At 40.4% G+C, this 22,612-nt stretch overlaps 1 non-coding gene and 1 pseudogene across 1 annotated transcript; one reads left to right on the top strand and one right to left on the bottom strand.

Annotated features, from left to right (window-relative positions):
- Positions 1-11,664: 11,664 nt before the first annotated feature.
- On the bottom strand, positions 11,665-11,771 carry LOC144374249 (U6 spliceosomal RNA). The gene has a single exon (XR_013433696.1). It is a non-coding gene; the product is annotated as a U6 spliceosomal RNA (small nuclear RNA).
- Positions 11,772-15,115: 3,344 nt separating this feature from the next.
- LOC144374248 (zinc finger protein 385B pseudogene) lies at positions 15,116-17,457 on the top strand (annotated as a pseudogene).
- Positions 17,458-22,612: the final 5,155 nt, after the last annotated feature.

Below are 22,612 nucleotides of genomic sequence, written 5' to 3'. Positions count from 1 at the left end.
ACACACGCCAAACAAAACAGCTCCTCAGGAAAAAACCCTCAGAGCCCAACTGCCACCACCGGCTTCCCACAAGCCTCTCACACAAACACAATCCTTCTGCTCCTGAGGCCGATTGGCTGGGTCGCGTGGGCGGAGCCAAAAAATTCCCCCAATGAGCAGCTCCGTGGTCTGAAAGGGCAGGGAAACAGCCCAATAAGCATCACAACAGAGGAGCCAATCAGCTTGATGTTGCTATATATACTCTACTATGACCCACATTGGAACCCATATATCCCACTTCTTGGTATCTATCCAAAAGAACTAAAATAAGCATTCTATAGTGAAATAGCTACATCAGTATTTCTAGCAGCACAATTCACAATGGACAAGTTGTGGAACCTGCCCATGTGCCTGTCAATACATGAATGGATTAAGGAAATGTAGTATATATATAAAAAAATCATGGCATTTCCTGGTATAGGGATGAACTGGAGTACATCATGCTAAGTGAAATAAGCCAGAAACACAAAATCAAGGGTTGAATGTTTTCTCTCATATGTAGAAACTAGACTAAAATAAGGGGAGAAACGGAGGAAGAGGATGAGATACCAAAAAGATATAGGGAAGATCAATGGAATAGAAGGAGAAGTTCAAGATGAAGGAGAAACTAGGGAGTAAATGCATAAAAGTTAACAAAAATCCCACCATGTGCAAGTGTAGGTGTACCACAGTGAAACTTATGTATATGTATAAAGCCCAAATCAAAAACAAATAAGCAAATGAAAGGAATATTAACAGAGGAAGGAGAATGGGGGGAGGAAAGGGTGGAGGGAATGGGGCCTGGGACCAAACTAGACAGAATCAAAAGCATGGAATTTGCAGAATGAGCCCCACGACGATGCATAACTCCAATACATGTTAATGCTTTCTGTGATCATATACTGGACACATTTCATCTACATTTGTGGACATTTTATATAATCTGATGACAAACTCTTTAGGTAAGACTTTTTGGCTCAGCACTAGAAAGAAAGTTGCCACAGTCCGGCTGCAGCAAAATAGCCGGGGGGGGGTGACGAATAACTTCTGTAGATTGATACAGCAGGAATGGAAGCCGTTTATTGTAGGACAACAAAGCTATTTATACATTTTGCACAGCTTATCTAATTAGCATAAACTAGATACATCAGTCAACCAATAAGGAATCTCCACACTTAATGGCTTGCTTTTGTTATTTCTCAAACCACTCCCTCTGGCATTTTGCCAGGCACCATCCAGACTTGTTTACGAACTCTTAACATTTCTCTGGCAAAATACCACGTGTTATTTTGACTTGTTTACAGACCTTAACAGAAAGTTCCCTGAAGAAAAGGTGAATAAGTGTTCTTGTTCCCCAGAAGCTGAAAGAAGGCCTACTCTGTAATGAATGAAAGAATGAGTGGCACAAATAATAATATCTGCAGTTGTTGCGTAAAATAAAAATGGTCTAAAGAAGGAAGCTCTTAACGAATAGATCAGGCCAAAACACATTGCTCTTTGAAGTGGGGAAATAACTTGAATAAAGGATTAAAATGGAATGCCTGCCCCCCAAAAGTGACTGGCCAAATTTCCTGGAGCAGAGATTGATTTGAAAATAGGTGGAAGGACACATCATGAGGTTAGAAATAAGTCTTGGAAGGAAGGCCTCAAATATAGTGTCCAGTAGGTGTGCAGAGAGGTCATAAAGCACGCTCAGGGAGGAGTGGTCGGAGGAGATGACAAGCAAAGTCCATTCGACACAACTCCAGGATCACGGGTAAAGAGGTGCTAAGGGACTGTGGGTGTTGGGTCTCCACACTAACTCCGTGATTCATGGCCACCAGCACATCTGTGAGCTGAAGCTGACCCTACAGGTGCCTGTGATGGATTTTGCTGTCTAGTGGATTATACTGACTACATTTTCTTAAAAACAAAAACAAAACAAGCAAGCAAACAAACAAAAAAACTGTCAATGGCTGTAGATCCTAAAGAACAGTTCTCTCACAGTCAGTCAGCAACACCTAGAAATGTAGACAATATGCAGGGAATAAGCAGGAATAGCATACCTGTGGGACCCAGAGCTGTGCCTCTGACTTCCTCTCTACTGTTCTCCTGTCTGTGGGCAATTCAGGGAGGGGACATCATGGTTTGACTCTGACAGAGAGTCACTCTTAGAGACCGAGTTAGAAGAAACACTCACTGGTGATAAAACTCACACAAAATACATGAATTATTGACACTTGTAGTTTTATACAGTTGATAGAATCTGGACTAAGGAGTGTTTACCTTGAACCACAAGCTTGCTATTATGTTACTGAAAATAATAATAACACTATGTAGTACTGTAGCAAAATATCAATATCCACAACTATAAGTATTATTCATTGAAATTCCCTTGTATGTTTTAAAAAAATCTTGAGATCACTTTTGATGTCAAGGTATAGAGTTCACAAAAAGATGAAGCTGGAGGTCTTTCTCCGTCATGCACTCATTCTCTGTTAGAGGACTACACAGTGGTTTCTTGGTATGGACTAAAGGTTTTAAAATAGAGGTCTAACTCTGAGGTGGGTGGTACAGGTAAAGAATGGCAGGAAAAGCGCAGTGTGAAACAGGGGCCACTTGTGAGCTGTCCTTTCTCATTTGCCTCCAATAGAAAAATAAACATGTTAATGAAACAACATCATTTCCCTAAATAAAGATCATTCAAATGCATTTAAAATATGAGCTTACCAGGCCTTAAGAATATCTGATGATGCTGGAAACTGTTTGGAGAATCTCAGTTCCTATTCCACTTTTGCTCTTTCCTCCCAGAGAAGGTGGCTCTGGTGTGTAAGGAGGTCTTAAAACGTTCACCTGCAGTGTGCTCACGTTGGTCTTAGGCCATATGTTCATTTGTAGATCCGAGATCAAGATATGAATCCATTTTTGTGCAACGTGAAAGTCCAAGGGGGAAAGGGCTCTGCCCCATGGAGTCACGGTGGGCCTGAGGGTCTTCTATCCCATGGTGGCCCAAGGATGCTCACCTTTTCAACACTCCGCTCACTGAGAGGTTTGTTTAAATGGACATCAGGAGGTGTCCTTTCTTAACAATGATTAAGAAAGTCACATTAGCCAGGACCATCAGGGGTGGCCCCAGGTTGACCATCACAGAGGAGGAAGAGGGGTGGCAGGTCTTCCCTGGGAGACCCCCCTCCACCCAGGCCACTCCAGTGTGCATCCACTGCCTGCCAGTCAGCCCTCGGCAGCCCTGAACCCCACCAGGTGTGTTCTGTGGGACTGCAGGTGCAGCTACAACTCCCTCCTCCAGGGGGAGCAGTGGGGCAGGAAGGGACCAGGTAGGGAGGGAGGGGGAGGCGCTAGGGAACAAAACTGACCCGATTGTGTGGGTGACCTGTGTGCAAGTAGGAGAAGAGAAGCACAAACCCCACTAGTATGTATGATCCTAATGCAGCAACATAAATATATTAAAAATAAAATTTAAAAATAAAAACAATAAGAAGACAACTTAATTTTTTTTTCTCCCAAAGGGAAAATGGATATGGGATGGTAACTGTCAGTATCGGCCCATCATTAAAAAATACCCATGGCCACATTCTGACAGGCTTTTTTCCTCTGGAGCCGGCCACTCTGTGAGTTCCTTTCTAGGATTCCTCCTTGGCTGCTGTGCAGGTTTCTGTGCCACCCAGGTTCTGAAGGAGCCGAAGGGAGAATACCGAACACCCTGAAGGCCAGGAAGTCTCTCCTGATTGAAAGCACGGATATGAGATGAAGGTGGAATATTTTTGTGTGAATCATTTCAACACAGTACTTTGCCTTGAAGCTGTGCTAGACTCAGACACAGGACTTCTGCACTAACACGAATCACTCACCACACACCGCCCACCAATGGTCTGTGTGCCCGCCTTTTGCCTGCCCATGCTGGCCACCGGATGTCCACCTGCTGATTGCTCTCCATTTGCCAACATAAGGCCTGCAGGGTGCCCGCTACCCATTGCTACTTGGAAGTCCATTGGCAGAATACCTGTAAGTTTCGTGACACAGAGCCGCCACCATCTTGGGACACTGGCCAGGGCCTAGGAGTCCAAGGCCCAGGGACCTGCAGGTTTGCCGCTGCCACTCCCACCATCTTGGGGCACAGCTGCCTCAGTCTGGGGACACAGGCCAGGTTCTGGAGATATATTGTTGGGGTACCTGCAGGTCTGGTTACACCTGAGGTTTTCGTGCTGCATGTGCTAGTGGCCACCACCTGGCTGCCTCTTTTCAGGGTTACTCCTTTGGGTGAGGACATCCCTGGTGGTCTCTCCTCAAGTTGGAATGGCATTGAGATCTTGAGAATGCAGCAAGGCAGGGCCTGGGTAGCTGAAGCCCAGTGTCAGATGGCAGCTGGGTTGGCGTTGGCCAATCTGGGTCCAGCAGGCCTGTGGAAAGCAGAGATAAGAGGCAGTTTCCCAGGGGAGCACAGGTGGAGTAACTGGAGAAAACTGGGCTTTCTCCAGCTGAGGGAGTCCTCAAGTGCCCAGGGACAGAGGGGCCAGCTACAATGAACTGGACAAGGGTATGAGAGCATCTCCCTAGCGGCTGGCCACCCCACCTGTCTGGCACCCACCTCACTGGAGCTATCATCAAACTTCAGACGACCCACCTGTCTGCAGAGAGGGGAAGCTGAGAAAGTTTTTGAAAGCCAAGAGGGCAACTGTTCAATTTTCCATTGAGACTTTCCTTAATTTCTCTCTCTCTCTCACATCTCTACCATCTTTGAATCCAAAAATTTTATTAAGGGATGAGATGTCTGAATAGTATACTACAGTTTTGTTGTGTATTCTTACATTTTTGCTTTTTTAAAAATCTGAATGTATTTTTCTTTCACCTACCTGTCTCCTTGGATTCTTTTTCTCACTTTTCTCATGCTAACAGCTAACTTCTATTAATTCCTCCTTTACTCTTACTACAAGTTATTTACCTCTATCTTTTCGCCTTATCCCTCATAAACATCTTACCCTACTTCTGTTCTCTCTTTGTCCATCATTTGAAATGGTAAGCCCTTTTAGCAAAGTTACTGTTTATATTGTAGACAATAAATGAACAGATCACTTCTGTTTATTGTGACAAAACTGTAGACACCTTAATAGGAGCTATTTGTTTCAGGTTGTATATTGTTTGAATTTGTTAGTGTTATTATTGGTCACGCCCCCCCCTTAAAGGTGACATACTGAAAGTCCTCGGGACACTGTAAGACTACAAGTTAGAAACTGTGATGCCTAGATCCTTACCACTAGATGGGAAGACACAAAAACAACACCAAAAAACAAGGGAAAAAAGTATCTCAAGCAAACCAAGATGTTTCAACAATAGAATCCAGAGACAACATAGTAGAAGAAATGTCAGAGAAGGAGTTTAGAAGGCACATAGACAGATCTTTGAAATAAAGGATGGTGTTGGAGAGAAAAATACAGAAAGTGAAAGATCACTTCAATAAAGAGACAGAGATTATAAAAAGAAATCAAGCAAAAATCCTTAAAATGAAGGAAACAGTAAACCAAATTAAAATTAAAAATTCAATAGAAAGTATCACCAACAGAGCAGACCACTTGAAGGACAAAACATCAGACAATGAAGACAAAATATATACTCTGAAAAATAGAATCAGCCCTGCAGAGAAGATGGTAAGAAACCATGAACAGAACTTCCAAGAAATATGGGATAACATGAAAAAATGAAATTTAAGATTTATCAGAATAGACAAAAACATGGAGATGCAATCTAAGGGAATGCACAATCTTTTCAATGACATATTATCACAAAATTTCCTAAACCTAAATAAGGAAATGAAAAATCAACTACAAGAGGCTTATGGGACCCCAAATATACAAAACTACAGCAGACCCTCACAAAGGTACATTATAATGAGAATGACTAACATACAGAATAAGGATAGTTATTAAAGGCTGCAAGAGAAAAAAGTCAAATTACATATGGAGGAAACCAATTCAGATCTCAGCTGATTTCTCAACCCAAACCCTCAAAGCCAGGAGATCCTGGAACAACAGACACCAAGCTCTAAAAAAAGATGGATGCCAACCGAGAATTCTACACCCAGAAAAACTAAGCTTCAGACTTGAAGACGAAATAAAAACCTTCAATGATAAGCAAAAGTTAAAAGAACTCACAGCTAGAAAGCCTGCACTATAGAACATTTTCTGCAAAATATTCCATGAGGAGAAAATAGGGAAAAAAAAATGACAACCAGCAAAGGGAGGAACTAACCTAAAGGGAAATTCAATCAAAGGAGAAACTAAGTCAAATTAAAATGCAAAAATATACCAAAATGACCAGGAATACGACTCATATCTCAATAATAACATTGAATGTTAATGGCCTAAACTCATCAATCAAAAGTCATAGACTGGCAGTTTGGATTTAAAAAAAAAGACCCAACAATATGCTGTCTTCAAGAGAGTCACCTCCTAGGAAAAGATGACCACAGGCTGAAGGTGAAAGGTTGGGGAAAACCATGTCATGCACATGGAGTGTGTCAACAAGCAGGGGTGTCCCTCCTCATATCAGATAAAGTGGAGTTCAACCCAATGTTAGTCGGGAGTAATAAAGAAGGACATCCATACAGCTTAAGGGAATCATATATCAACAGGACATAACACTCATAAATACGTGTACCCCAAACAATGAAGCATCTATCTACGTATTTAAACAAACTCTTATCAATTTCAAGAATCAACACAATAATACTGGGTGACTTTAACACACCTCTCTCACCACTGGATAGATCTTCCAAATAAAAACTAAATAAGAAACTGTAGAATTAAATAACACAATCAATAATTTAGACTAAATGAACATATTTCATCCATCACCCAGTGAATACCCTTTCTCCTCAGCAGCACATAGATCCTTCTCTAAAATAAACTGTATGTTATGCCACAAAGTAACTATAGCAAATACAAAAAAATAGAAGTACTACCCTGCATTTTATCAGATCATTAAAAAATGAAACTAGAAATCAATTATAAAATAAAAAATAGAAGCTACTTCAACACATGGAGAATAAATAACATGCTGCTGAATGATGAATTGAAAGCAAAATAAATCAGGGAGGAAATAAAAAATACTTAGAGGTAAATGAGAACACCAATCAACATAAGAAAATCTCTGAGACACTACAAAGACAGTGTTAAGAGGAAAATTAATTGCATTGAGCTCATTCATTAAAAGAATAAAAACTCAAAAAATGAGTGACCTAAAGCCCTAGAAAAAGAAGAACAAATCAACACCAAAAGCAGTAGAAGATAGGAAATAATTAAAATCAGAGCTGAAATCAATGAAATTTAAACACAGGAAGGAATTTAAAAAATTGACAAAACAAGAAGTTAGTTTTTGCAAAAAAAAACAAATAAACTTTATAAATGCCTAGTTACACTAATGAAGAGAAAGAGAGAGAAAACACAAATATCTAAAATTCATGATGAAAAAGCAAATACCAAGGCGGTCACTACTGGAATGTGGAAGATAATTAGAAACTATTCTGACAATTTATACTCCAATAAAACAGAAAATCTCAAAGACATTAACAAATTTCTAGAGACATATGACCTACCCACACTGAATCAGGAGGACACACCATTTAAACACATCAATTTCAAGTCATGAAACAGAAGACACCATCAAAGGCCTAGCAACCAAGAAAAGCCCAGGACCAGACGGATTCCCAGCCAAGTTCTCCAAGACCTTTCAAGAACCAACACCAGTACTCCTCAAATTATTCTATGAAACAGAAAAGTAGGGAACCCTTCCAAACTCATTCTATGAGGCTAGCATCACCCTGATACCAAAACCAGACAAAGATACATCAAGGAAAGAAAAGAGATCAATGTCCATGATGAAGAATGATGCAAAAATTCTCAATAAAATTCTGGCAAATCACATGCAAAAACATAGTAAAAAGATACTGCACCCTTATCAAGTGGGGTTCGTTCCAGGTACAAAAGTTTGATTCAAAATACACAAATAAATATAGGTAATTCATCACCACAATAGACTTAAAGACAAGGATCAGATGACCATCACAATAGATACAGAAAAGGAATTTGACAAAATGTAACTCCTCTTCATGTTCAAAATACTAGAAAAACTAGAGATAGTAGGAACATACCTCAACACTGTAAAAGCTATATATGCTAAACTCAAGGCCAACATCATTCTAAATGCAGAAAAATTTAAAGCATTCCCCCTAAAAACTGGAACAAGACATGGATGAGCTCTTTCACCACTTCTATTCAAAACAGTCCTTGAAATTCTAACCAAAACAATCAGATAGACAAAAGAAATTAAAGGGATATGCATAAGAAAGGAAGAACTCAAACTATCACTATTTGTCAATGACATGATTCTACATTTAAAAGATCTAAAAAATTCCACTAGAAAACTTCTAGAACTTATAAATGAATTCAGAAAATTAGCAGGATATAAAATCAATATCCATAAATCAATTGCATTTCTATATATAAGTGGTGAATCCACTGAAATTGAAATTAGGAAAACTACTCCATTCAAAATAGTCACAGAAAATATAAAACACCTGGGAATTAATCTAACAAAAGAGGTTAAAGACCTCTACAATAAAAACTACAAGGCACTAAAGAAGGAAATTGAAGAAGACCTTAGAAGATGGGAAGATCTCCTATGCTCTTGGATAGGCAGAATTAATATTGTCAAAATACTACCAAAACTGTTATACAGATTTAATGCAATTCCAATTAAAACCCCAATGACATTATTTATAGAATTAGAAAAAGCAATCCTGAAAATCATTTGGAAAAGTAAGAGACCCAGGATAGCTAAAGCAATCCTTAGCAAGAAAAGTAAAGCAGGAGGCATCATAATACCAGACCTTACACTATACTACAGACTAACAGTAATGAAAACAGCATGGTATTGACACCAAAATAGACGTGTAGACCAATAGTACAGAATAGAGGACACAGAGACTAACCCACAAAATTACAGTTATCTCATACCAGACAAAAGTGGTAAAACTATACAATGAAGAAAGGATAGCCTCTTCAACAAATGGTGCTGGGAGAATTAGATATCTATCTGTGGCAAAATGAAATTAAACCTCTATATCTCACCATGCACAAAACTCCAAGTGGATCAAAGACCCAGAAATTAGACCCAGAACCTGTACCTAATAGAAGAAACAGTAGGCCCAAAATTCATCATGTTGGATTAGGTTCCAACTTCTTTAACAAAAGTCCTAAAGCACATGAAATAAAATCAAGAATCAATAAATAGGATGGATTCAAACTCAAAAACTTCTTCTCAGCAAAAGAGACCATCACTGAGGGTAGGAGAGAGAGCCTGCAGGCTGTAGTATGGGAGCAAATTTTTACCACGCATACATCAGATAGGGCACTAATCTCCAGGATAGATAAAGAACTCAAAAAGCTCTATACCAAAACACACAACCCAATCAATAAATGGGCTAAGAACCTGAACAGACACTTCTCAGAAGAGGATACACATTCAATCAACAAATATATGAAAAAATGTTCAACATCTCTAGTAATTAGAGAAATGCAAATCAAAAACTAAGATTTCATCTCACCACAGTCAGAATGGCAGTTATCATAAATACAAATAGCAATATGTGTTCACGAGGATGTGGGGGAAAAGGCAGTCATATATTGCTGGTGGGACTGCAAATTTGTATAATCACTTTGGAAAGCAGTGTAGAGATACCTCAGAAAACTTGGAATGGAACCAGCATTTGGTCCAGCTATCCCACTCCTCCATTCATATCCAAAGGACTTAAAATCAGCGTACTATAGTGACATAGCCACACCATTGCTTATAACAGCTGAATTCACAATAGCTAAACTGTAGGACCAACCTAGATGTCCATCAATATATGAATGAATAAAGAAACTGTGGTATATATACACAATGGAATATTACTCAGCATTAAAAGAGAATAAAATTATGGTTTTTGCAGGTAAATGGGTGGAGTTGGAGAATATTATGCTAAGTGAAGTAAGCCAATCCCCCAAAAAAAAAAAAGCCAATCCAAAAAAAAAAAAAAAAAAGGCTGATGTTTTCTCTGATTAGTGGATGCTGATTTATAATGGATTGGGGCATCACAAGAAGAATGGAAGGACTTTGGATTGGGCAAAGGGAGGGTGGGGAGGAGTTATAAGGAAGTGTTATATTTTTTTAATGGCATTTTAGTTGAGCAGCAAGTAGAAAAGTTAATGGAGTTTGGCCTGTTTTTAGTGAATTCTAAATTTTTGATAGTACTGTTTTGAATACTGTGAACCCCAGTGTGTATACACATAGGAGGTGGAGAAGGGTAGAGAATGTCAAGGACAATGACAAACTGATGTTCATTTAAGCCAAGTGATTTAGAGGAACTCAGGTTTGAAAAGAACCATGTGATCATTAATTTTTAGGTAGGAGGTCCAGGATAGCCCACCTGCATAAACAGGTCAGTATGTCACATAAGTGTTTTCCAAATTACTTAAAAATGAGTTTCCTGGGGCTGGGGTTGTGGCTCAGAGGTAGAGAGCTTGCCTGGCATGTGTGAGGCTCTGGGTTCCATCCTCAGCACCACATAAAGTAAAATGAAGACATTGTGTCCACCTATAACTAAAAAATAAATATTAAAAAAAGTTTCCTAAGCTGTAAAATAAAAATGGAGCTGGGTGTGGTGGCTCACACCTGTAATCCCAGTGGATCTGGAAGCTGAGGCAGGATGTGAGTTCAAAGTCAACTCAGCAACTTAGTGAGACTCTAAGTAACTAAGACACTATCTCAAAATAAAAAGTGCTGGCCCAGTGGTTAAGAGCCTCTAGGTTCAATCCCTAGTAAGCCACCCGCTCCTCAAATGGATTGCCTTATGACAGTGCTTTTATTCACACTGGACACATGAATAAGGAGAACTTGAATTCACCTTTATCAAAAAATTTTGTGATATGATTCTCCAAGGCTGTCTTTTATTCATTCATTGGACAATTTATGTATGACAGATGTTGGGAATCTAGTGGTCAAACAAAAAATCTATCATAATAGGCTTACATTCTGGCAGGAGATGGAATAAAACAATCACAGATGGTAGTAAATAGGAATAAATGGTATGAAATATGGCATGCAAGAGGACAAAAGGTAACATTCTTTTTAAAGGTTATCAGGAGCCCTTAAGATTTACTTTTTTGTCGTCGTCTTTTTTTTTTTTTGTAACAGATATTGAACCCTGGGTTGCTTTACCACTGAGCCACATCCTCAGCCATTTTTTATATTTTATTTAGATACAGGGTCTTGCTCAGTTATTTAGTACCTTGCTAAGTTAAACTTGCTGACTTTGAACTCGTGATCCTACTGTCTCAGCCTCCTGAGCTTCTGGAATTACATGTATGTGCCACCATACCCAGCCACATTTACATCTTAAATAACCTGTTATTTGTCTCAGAAACTCCTCAAACTAGGTTAATTTAAGATTGAACTCTTCATCTCCTTACCTAAAACCTGCTTCTGTGACCATGATCTCCCACTCAACAGCTAAATTCTCATTTTGCTTAAGACATAAGCATATCATCACTTACAATTCTGGCCTTCTCGCTCACTATGCTTAATACATCACCAGATCTCAATAATTTTTTTAAAAACATGGAATGCTTCACTAATTCACATGTCATTCTTGCACTTGGGCTGTGATAATCTTCTCTGTGTGACTCCAATTTTAGTGTATATGCCACCGAAGTGGGCACAAGTCTCAATATCTTACCAAATACTTCCATGTGTCTTTATTATTACTGTTACTACCCTACTCCAGTTCCCCATGCTCATTTGCAGTACAGATGATTCTTGACTTAACAATGTTTCATCTTAAACTTTTTTGACTTTATGATGGTACAAGCAAGAGTGCTACACATTCAGTAAGCACCATACTTCAAATTTTGCATTTTAGTCTTTTCCCAGGTGAGGAATAGCCATAGGATAGTCTCTCTCCATGTTGGGTAGTGGCTGTGAACTGCTGCTCCTGGTCAGCTTCAGTTGAGCCTCGTGCTACTAAGAGGAAACACAACCATGTCTCTACAGTGTACCCTGTTGCTAAGCTAGGATGTTCGGTAGGTTAGGTATATTCATACATTTCTGACTTATGATGTTTTCAATTTAAGATGATTTTATCAGGATAAAACTCCCATCATAGGTGAAGAAGTAAAAATACAGCTGTGGATGGTAGGCTCAGCCTGGGTAGGAATCCAGCTATGTCACAACTTGTATAACACTGGTAAGTCATTTGTTTGTTTTTTTGCCTCAGTTTCTGTTTCTGCAAAATAAGAACAATAATACTGTTTATCTCATAGAGTAGCTCTGGATTTGCTGTTTTCTACACACAAAATCAAATGACATATATTAAAATTTGACACCTTACTAAAAACTCTTCAGCTGGTTACCTTAAAGACCAACTCCTCAACACAATTCTCAAGGTCCTACATAACCTGGCCCCTGCCTTCTGGTATCTATGGCTATGTGGTAGTATCCTTAAATGTCCAATAAGATTGAATTTACCTTATGGGGATATTGTAAAGTTTGAATTAAAACACATGAAATGCTCTTCTTAGTACACGTTAAATAAATATTAACTATAAAATAATTGTTATTACTTTTTGTGTCAGCAATATTGGGTTTCTTTCATCATACTTTTTTCCTCTGAGTATTTGAACTCTGCTTTAAAACTCCATTCTTCCCTCTTCCTTTTTAAAAAAATTAAGGAAGAATTAATTTTTAATTAATGTTGCAGCATTAATTTGGATATTGCCAAATACTAAGAACCATTTTATTTAAATTGTCTTGTTTTCCCTAGTAAATTTATATGTATTGGCTAAATTTGAATGCAGTCAGCTTATTGGTAATATTAAACATTATGGAGAGCCTGCAGAATAGAGTTGTAGTACATTCAAAATATATTAAATCCTGTTTTTAAAAAATCTAAGTAAAGCATGTGTCTTCAAAAACTTAAACAGACATTAACTTCATTTTTCTTTGTTTTCTGGCACAAAGTCCAGATATTTTTCCCCTGTCAGGTTTGTAAAAAAAATAATGTGCAAAAGTATATCACATTTTAATTCTTTTGAGAAGCAGTTGAACAGGAGTTTGGGGAGGTGGTGCTGTTCTGAATAATTCACACCTAACTGAAGATTGTGTGTCTTCTGCTGAGAAAGTGGCTATACCTAGAAGCCAATGTATTTCAGTTTTCTTGGCAGGAATAGCCAGTGTTCAAAAATGTTCTTACACACACACACACACACACACACACACACACACACACACACAGTTATTTTTAGAGAATGAAGGTTATATAATTGAAATTCAGTTTTTAGCTTAGAAATTGGGACACTTTAGTTATTAAAAAAAACAATATTTGTTGAGTAGAATTTTCATTCACTGGAAATTTTAAAAGGGAAAAGGAGTAGAGAAACAAGAGATGGAGTTGAAGGGGAGAAAACCAGAATGTGGTTTTGTATGTGGTTTTGAATATGTAAAAACCCAGTCTTTGCTTAGAAAAATAGAATTTGATCACCATTAATATTCCAAGAGAAGTCTTGCTACAGTTTCAGAACTGTGTAATCAATTTGGTCTCTCCAGTGTTATTTAAATTTATTAAAGTAATCCTGATTTTGGATTTGGAGTATTTATTTCTCAGATTATCAATTATGATAAAATTAGTTTTAATTTAAAATTAAATTTAATTTTCATAAACTTATTAAACATAATTAATAAAATAATTTTAAAATTAGGCAGCTTCTTAACCTCAACCATACTCATCCAAGAGAAAATAATAATAGTAATAATAATACAACTAATAGAGGCTATTTTCCCATCATATCACAAGCCTATGATGTAGATTTAGTTCTTGGACTCAAAGAGAGTTTCAAATGATAGATTTCCTTCATTTCTAACTTATTATTGACTGTTTTCCCAACCAAGCCATTACCAGACTTCAGATCTAGGCAGTAGGTTTGGCTGGAGTCTAAGGGATGTCAGACGCAGAAGCAGGTAAGCAGTCAGGAGAAAGGAGAGAGATTGCCAAGAAGCCAGATGGTAGCAGAGGACCTTAGACAATGGGTTATCACTTGTTCTTCCCCCAAATTCTCTTCACCCTTGGGGCGGCCTCTCTCTTAGCTCCAGCTGTTCCCCTTTTTTTTCTGCTCAGAAATTTGAAAGAACTCTCAAGTTCAATTTGAAGTTTTTCTTTGGGTAAATTCTCAAAGACTCAAATAACTGGTCTTTTAAAATCACTTGAGGAAATGCGCCCTCTCCTCGCCCATGAAGGTTTCAGGTCCAAGCAAGGCTGCGATGCCTCGGCTCTCTGGGCCTTCCCCGCTCAGCCAAAAACGCCCAGGCTGCTCCGTGTGGTCAGCGAGCAGAGAGCTGGTCAAAGAGAAAAAACAAACAGTTGGTCTGCCCATCTCCAAGAAGAGAGTTTCACTCTGGTTTGCCTAATACATGAAACATCCGCCCTTGTGCGCGGCTTGGCATCTGGGTTTGGGGACCTCTGTCATCGCCAAGCATTTCTTCAAGGACCTGAACTGCTGTGTCCCGGGTGGGACCCCTGGTCAGCCGGCGCCTGCTCTCCCTAGCTGTGCGCGCGCGCCTGGCAAGGCGGGATTTAAGGCAGCGCTGCTGCGGGATGCTCTGCAGTGTCAACCAGCCCCGAACAGTCCCGCCTCATCGCTTTAGTGTGTGTGCCTTGCAAGTCTCTCCTTGGTCAACCGTCACCACCATCGGCGAGCGGGAGTGGCGTTGGAATGTCTAAACCCGGGGGTCCTCGGCCAGACGAGGGAGCCCGGCGGGCGGCTGGTGCAGGCAGGGCGCACCCGGCGGGCTCCGGGCACACGCGACTCACCTGGGCGAGGCCGGGCGCGCAGGCGCTTAGCGCCGGGGGGCGCGGCAGGGCGTCTGAGCCCCACGCCTGAAAGAGTTGGACAGTTCCGGGGCCGCGCTGCACCCAGCTGTCGCCGTCGCCACCGCCGCCGCTGTCACGGTAGCTACCTTCCGGGGGTGCAGCAGATCGAGGGAGAGCATCTGCGCGGAGCTTCAGTGCAGCCCTGGCGGGACTGCGGCAACCGCCAGAGCGTGAGCAACAAATTCCAGGCTGGAGGAGCCACTGCCCTATGCGCCTGCGGCCGGCGCGCCGAGATGGTCTACGTTTCAAGTTCATCGAAGATTAAATTGATGTTTATGGGCTGATCTGGAAACCTAAAAGCAATTTGTTTTTCTAAATCTATAAGAAAATATGCACAATTTCCCATCAACCGACTTAAAAAAGGGGTTTTAGAACACAACCCAATGTATGAAGTACCATCTTGAAGATGGAATTATGAATATGGCAGCTTTTCTACGGGGCTTTGAAGAAAGGAGCATTAAGACCGACAGGCCTGAGGACCAGTTAAGTAAAGAGAAAAAGAAAATTCTGTTCTCCTTCTGTGAGGTGTGCAACATCCAGCTGAACTCTGCAGCCCAGGCCCAGGTCCATTACAACGGCAAATCCCATCACAAACGAGTGAAGCATCTGAGCGATGGGCAGCCGCCGCTTCCAGCCCAGAGCTTGGGGACACTGCTGGCCAGCCCCAGCCCCAACACCAGCACAGGCAGTACATGCAATACTACTACCCTTCCTGCTCTTGTGCGCACTCCTACTCCGATGATGCAGCCTTCACTGGATATCAAACCATTTATGTCTTTTCCAGTGGACGGTAGTTCGGCTGTTGGGCTCTTTCCAAATTTTAACACAATGGATCCTGTGCAAAAATCAGTCATTAACCACACATTTGGAGTATCCATTCCCCCAAAGAAAAAACAAGTTATTTCTTGTAATGTCTGTCAGCTTCGCTTTAACTCAGATAGCCAGGCCGAGGCCCACTATGAAGGAAGTAAACATGCCAAGAAGGTCAAAGCACTAGAGGCAACGAAAAATAAACCCAAAATGGTTTCTTCCAAGGACAGCGCAAAGGCTAATCCCAGCGGCTCCATCACTCCAATCACAGGCAACAGCTCTGACAAATCAGAAGATAAAGGAAAGCGGAAAGCCAATAGTTTCAGTCAGCCATCATGCTCTGAAAGTGGCTCATTTCTCCTCAAATCTGGCACAACTGCCCTGCCACCTGGGACAGCCAAAAGCACAAATGGAGCACCAGGGTCTGTTGCTGAATCCGAAGAAGAGAAAGCCAAAAAATTGCTTTATTGTTCACTATGCAAAGTGGCTGTGAACTCCCTGTCACAGCTAGAGGCACACAACACAGGATCTAAACACAAGACCATGTTGAGGCTCGTAATGGAGCTGGTTCAATTAAGTCCTATCCTAGACCTGGATCAAGATTAAAGATGCAGAATGGCAATAAGGGGTCAGGACTACAGAACAAGACATTTCATTGTGAAATCTGTGATGTTCATGTTAACTCGGAAATTCAACTCAAACAGCACATTTCTAGCCAGAGGCATAAAGACCAGTTGCAGGGAAGCCACTGAAGCGGATATACAGCCCTTACAACAAACTCCAGCGGAGCCCAAGCATTTTAACAGCAAAACTTGCATTCCAGAAAGATATGATGAAACCTTTGGGCCCAGCCTTCCTGTCCTCACCCCTGGCAGCAGCAGCGGCTGTGTCCTCTGCACTGTCACTGCCACCCCAGACATCTGCCTAGCTCTTCCAGGCTCCAGCCATCCCTCCAGCTCTCCTGAGGTCAGGGCACGGGCCCATCTGTGCCACTCCGGCCTCCATCCAGTTTGCCCCATACTGACATCTGCAAGTCCCAAGACCAGCCAGGCCAGTAGGAAAGTCGAGAAGCCAAGCCAAAAGGATTTCAGCAACTTGAGCATTTTGTGTTACAGTAAGTATCCCACCTACCCACAAAATGCAGCCTACAACCTGAAACCCCAGCTTCAGTGAAAAACAAATCACTAGATTCAAGAGTGCTTTCATGGACCGATCAAATCATTTTGGAATGTGAGCAGCACAGGTACCCTCTTCCCTTCCCAACTTGACCCCATTTAATTGGTGTATCTGAGAAATCTGAGTTCTTGAAAATGTACAGTCAGAAAGTAAAGAAAGAGAAAACCAGTCTCTGTTTTTCCATGGGTATAATCTGGCTTAGAACAATATGGAATATTTTCCTGACAGACTTGAAAACTAGGATCTTCCTCAGATGTCTGTGAATAGCTCTGGAATCCAACCAGGCATATTCTAGTGTGGAAGAAAAATAGAACACAAGTGCTTACTTGTGAATACCATCTTACCAACGGATCACGTTTTCTTTTTGGTGTACTCTCGTCGACAGGGATTGTGTACTGTTTTAGACCCAAGTACTGTTGTATCCTGTGTAGTACTAGATTGTATCTCTTGTCTGAATTCAACATCTTTAGTTGCTGTGTAAATGTTAGGAAGCAAAATAGCTTTGAATTTCTCGTTAAGAGAACAAAAGATAATGTATTTTTTTTATTTCATATTTTATTTGGAGATATTTAAACAAAATAGAAAGCCATATAACATAGCTATAATTACTACCTGTTTGCTATTTTTGTCTAACTTATTTTGTAGCTTCCTCACTGGTTTGAGTTGCTAAGCAAATATATACAAACACAAAAAGAGCTTCCTAAATTGCACATTTTGGCACTCCTGTGCATTCTGCAAGAAGAAAATGAATCCATGTATTTCTACGTAATTATCTTCATTTTTAACCTGTTTTCATTTGTAATGATACTACATAATTTTGTGGCTCCCTAATGCAATAATGTACAGAAGATATAAAATTTATAATTGAACAATTTGTCTTTCTGTTCACTGAATATGTTGCAGGTCATGCTCCCATGCACCCCTTTCGAAGTTGGTATCAACAAGACTAGAATATTTGTGATATCAGGGGCAAGAAGTATCATAAAACAATAAAATAGTGAACTCTTTTAGAGTATCTATATCTGCAATCTGTAAATGGTAAAATGTCTGTGTATTTTTTAAATGTACCTTTTCAATAAAAGCATCAAAAATAAAAAAATAAATAAAATAAAATCACTTGAAAAAAAACCACTCATTTTAATGAAACACACACACACACACACACACACACACACACACACACACACATAAAAGCAGATGTATTGTCATTTTATAGAACTATAATGCTCATCCCACAACATATACACATATATAACAAAAAGTAGAAAATATTACTATTATCAAAATAAACTTTTAGTATTTTACATTTTTCACTTTAATCTGGTTTTAACTCTGTGTTCTTAGGGAACACTATTTTTATATTATTTAGAATTCACTATAAAGGAAAAGACCAGGAAATCAACCACACTGTGAGGTCTTAAATGTTAGACTTAGGCATTAATTTTGTTTTGTTTATAAGATTATTTTAACTCTACTAAATTAAAATTCTGAATAGGGGAAGAGGGATGAGAAAGTAAAAAGAACAATAATCGAACCCCTCATATTTATCAGGGCCTGTTTTTTGTTTTTAATTTTTAGACAAATTGCTTAGGCAATTTTGAGACAAATTTGCTAAACTCTCCAGGCTGACCTCAAACTTCATAATCCTCCTGCCTCAGCCTCAGAAGTAGCTGGGATTACAGGAATGTGCCACCTTGCCCAGCTCAAGGCCTGCTTATTATATGTATCATTTTAGTCAATATTCTGAATTGTATTAAAATATAGCCATTATTAGTATTTACCATGTGCTAGGCACTATGCAAAGGGATTTACATTTCATCTCTCATATAATCTCACTGTTACTTTATAGTGTAACTGATATTAGCATATTAAAAACAAAATAATCAAGGATGAAAAAATCTCATTTGCTCAAGGTTTCCAAATCTGAAAAATTAGGTAGAGAGTAAAATAAAGTTTAACTTTGACTAATTACAAATGCTATGTCATTTTTGGCATTATCTTTTAAAGGATATTTCCCTGGAATTCAAGAGACATTTTTTGCTGTTATAACTGAGAATGTACATTGAGAGGAAGCTTCTGGGATGCCTATAATGTTGTATGTCATGATTTGAATAGTGGTTATATGGATATGTTGAATTTGTCAAAGTTCATTGGCTTTTTCTGTATATATGTTATATTCAATAAAATACTTTTAGTAATTCATAATTAATATATAAAATGTGAAAAACAGAAAAGCACAAAGTGGGGCAGGGGAAACACCAGTAAGTTCACTACTAAAAAAAGAATAATTTTAGAAGTTGATTCATTTAGGAGGAAATTTGGGAATGCATGTATCTTATTATCTTAAAGCAATTTGAGGCAAAAGAACTACAAGGGAAGTTCTCCTATTTAAAATTTTTTTTTGTTACTAAAAAGAAATATAACCATATGTGAAAAATTTTTGAACAAGTGAAAATTGCTCCATAATCCCATTTCTACTATAACCACTTTTAATATTTTGGTAAATTGAATGATATTCTCATGACATAAATCATCAACATTATCTTGAGTATAAATAAATTCTTGAAAAGGAATAAAAGGTAATAAAGTTAAACGACGAATCCAAACAGTGCTTTTTGCATATATATGGTAGTCTAGGTTATCTCAATTTAATTATGTTTCATAGTCTGTTATGAATTGAGTTGAAGGATGAATCAGCACACGTCTACATTAGAGAAAAACAGCTAATATTCAAACCTGTAAGATTACTTAAACCACTCAGATAAAAAAAAGTGGTTATTGAATAATTGTCTCCTTGGTACTCTGGTAGATCAAATGAGAAGAGTCAACCTGTTAATTAACAAAAAAAATCCCTGAATTAGCAGGCAGGAAATCTAGGTGCTACTTTTGGCTTCGGCACTCAGAATCTCATTGTGGACAAGAATCAATTTCTTTGGACTTTTGTTATTTGAGTTGTAAATGAGAAAACTGGGTTGTATCTCAAAGGACACTTAGCATCCAAAATAATTTATGACACAGGGAATACACCAGGCCCTGATCAACTTCTTATTGTACTAAAGGATGAATTCACAAAACGGAAACATTCAATAACAGAGAAGCTAGAGCTTGCCATCTTTATTTGCAACTAGACTAGATACAATATGTTTCCTGTTCTTTGCACAAGTATCCATGGGAAGAGGGGGAGGCCAGAGAGGACAAGGACAGGATGTCCTTCCCTTACATATCACTCATCACCCTATATTTTTACGTCCCCCCCCCCCATGGACATCAGTTCTGATATCCCAAAAGATCATCCTATGTAACAGAGGATTACAAGTAACTTTTTAGGTTAAAGAAATCAGTGCCCAATAATTTCATTTTCAATTCTTAAGTGTTTTTCCGTCCTTTGTCCCTTCGTTGTAGTGAGTTTTTTTAGTAATATAATAATATCAAGGTATTCAGAAAAGAAAAACATTTACAAAACGTCCATTTAAAAGGAATGGACTTGGGTGTGCCTTTGGTAGATTGATAGTGTTGCTAGTATGCAAGTGAAATGTGGAAGAAACTGGGAACCTGACAAGTGAGAAAGGAGAGGTCCCTAGATACCCAAGGGAGATCTGGTCTGGAGCAGAAAGGGACTTTGTTCTTTCACATAGTGTAGTTTTTTTATTATTATTAATTGTTTTAATTAGCTATGTATGAAAGTAGGGTGCATTTTGACATATTGAACACATATGGAGGATAACTTCTCATTCCTTTGGCTGTATATGGTGCTGAGTCACACCAGTAGTGTAATCATACGTTTATATAGGGTAATAATAATGCCAGTGTAGTTTCAAGGCACTGTGTGTGTGTGTGTGTGTGTGTGTGTGTGTGTGTGTAAAATCTCAATCTCTTATGATAGGAACTCTGAACTGTGTCATCTATCTTTACAGCTCCAGGGCGCGGGATATAACTGACAAATCAAAATATCTGCTCTACTGAATTGAGCAAAAATCTCGGGGAGTGGGGGATGATAGGAAAAATGAGACCGAAAAAACATATAGCATGTCTCATTTCCACTCTCCTGCCATGCTACATGTTACTTGATATCTGAAATATTTACAGGATTCACTGCAGGATTTCTACAAAGGGAAATGTACTTCAGATGAAAGAGTTTTTCTGGAGACCTCAACAAACTAGAAATGGGAACAAGCCCCAGGAAGCCGCTGTGTTGTCTCAGGGAAGAGATGACCAGAGTTTCCTGTAAATGAAAACTCATCAGGCAACAGGTTTGAGCCCCTCGGGTAAAAAGGCAAGCGCGACGGCGACAGCGACCCGGAGTGGGCCAGTGGAAGGTCTTGGAGTACCGAGAAACTCCCGACATCGGGGCTAACGAGAGGACGGAGTGCGGCCGGTGGGAGGACCAACGTCCTGCAGGTGGACAGTACAGCTTGCTTTGAGCTTTTTTATTTTTAAATACAAAATGATCAGGAAGCTCTAAAAGATGTACAACTCGGGCTGATATGTTAGCGTGATACTTCCCTGAGTGTGCGTACAACTGGGAGCGCCGACCATGAACTTCCGCAGCTTCTGCCCCCGGGCGGGCACGGGGCACAGCTCCGCCTAACCCATACGTGGAGGAAATCCGCGCTGGGCGCTTCCAAGGCCCCTCGATGGACATCCGCGGGCGCGGGGCACAGCGCCGCCTAGCCCAGGCCTAGAAGAAACCCGCGCGGGGCGGTTCCAAGGCCCCTCGGTGGAGATGGGGCGGAGCAGGACCGCGGCCACGCCCAGCCCAGGCGCAGCCAGCTGGCCTCCCGCGCCCCGCCCCGCGACTACATTTCCCAGCAGGCGCTGGGCTGCGGCGCAGCCGCAGTTGACCCACTTTCGGCCCATCACGGGCTCCTCTGGCCCTGCGCCCAAGGAACTGCTCCCTGCTGACTGGGGTGTGGGCCAGGAGCTGCGGACGGAGTGGGAGGTGCTGCTGGCTGCCTCCGTTGCCTCAGCTGCTGGGCGCCTGGGCAGCCTGCGGCCACCATGACCAAGCAAGGCAGGTCCTTGGGTCTTCTTCAGCAACAACCACCCAGGCGGGCGCCGGCGGTGCTAAGGGGTTCGGGCCTCTAGCGAAGGCTGATGCAGCCGGCGACGGGTCCCTTACCCCTTGGCCATCCCACCAGAATCTCATCCCCTTCTTCCCTTCACCTTTGGCTTTCGCTAACCCCACGTCTTCCACCCGGGTTCTCACTCCAGCTCTGGATGCGTTTATGACCCTCCCCGCGCCTTTTCCTCTGCTGCTTCCCACTCTTAACTCCCAGTCTCATTTCCACTCTCCTGCCATGCTACATCTTAGGGCGTCCCTTTTCCTTCACTAATTGGGCTGACAGTAATTTTGAGACACTGAGCAAAACATGCTGTCCTACTGTGTCCCATCCTAGGTCTGGACACGTTATCTGCCAAAGGTATTGGTAGTTGATTTCTCTTTCTGCAAGGAAAGTGATCCAAGAAGACAGCCCAAGTTGTGTCCGTGGGGCCTTGGCTTTCAGTGAGAGACTGATGTTGGGCAATAGTGTTAGAAATATCAACTCCATTTTTTTTGTATGTGAAGTCTTTTTTTTCTGGCCTTTTCTTCTTTTTCACCGCTCCTGTGTTTCATTTAGTTTCATTTTGAATGAAGGACCTAGGTAATTGTGG

The sequence above is a fragment of the Ictidomys tridecemlineatus genome, unplaced genomic scaffold, assembly GCF_052094955.1.
Source record: "Ictidomys tridecemlineatus isolate mIctTri1 unplaced genomic scaffold, mIctTri1.hap1 Scaffold_63, whole genome shotgun sequence".
Classification (NCBI taxonomy): Eukaryota; Metazoa; Chordata; class Mammalia; order Rodentia; family Sciuridae; genus Ictidomys; species Ictidomys tridecemlineatus.
The sequence above is the reverse complement of the archived record's forward strand: the minus strand, read 5'-3'. Positions and strand labels throughout refer to the sequence as shown.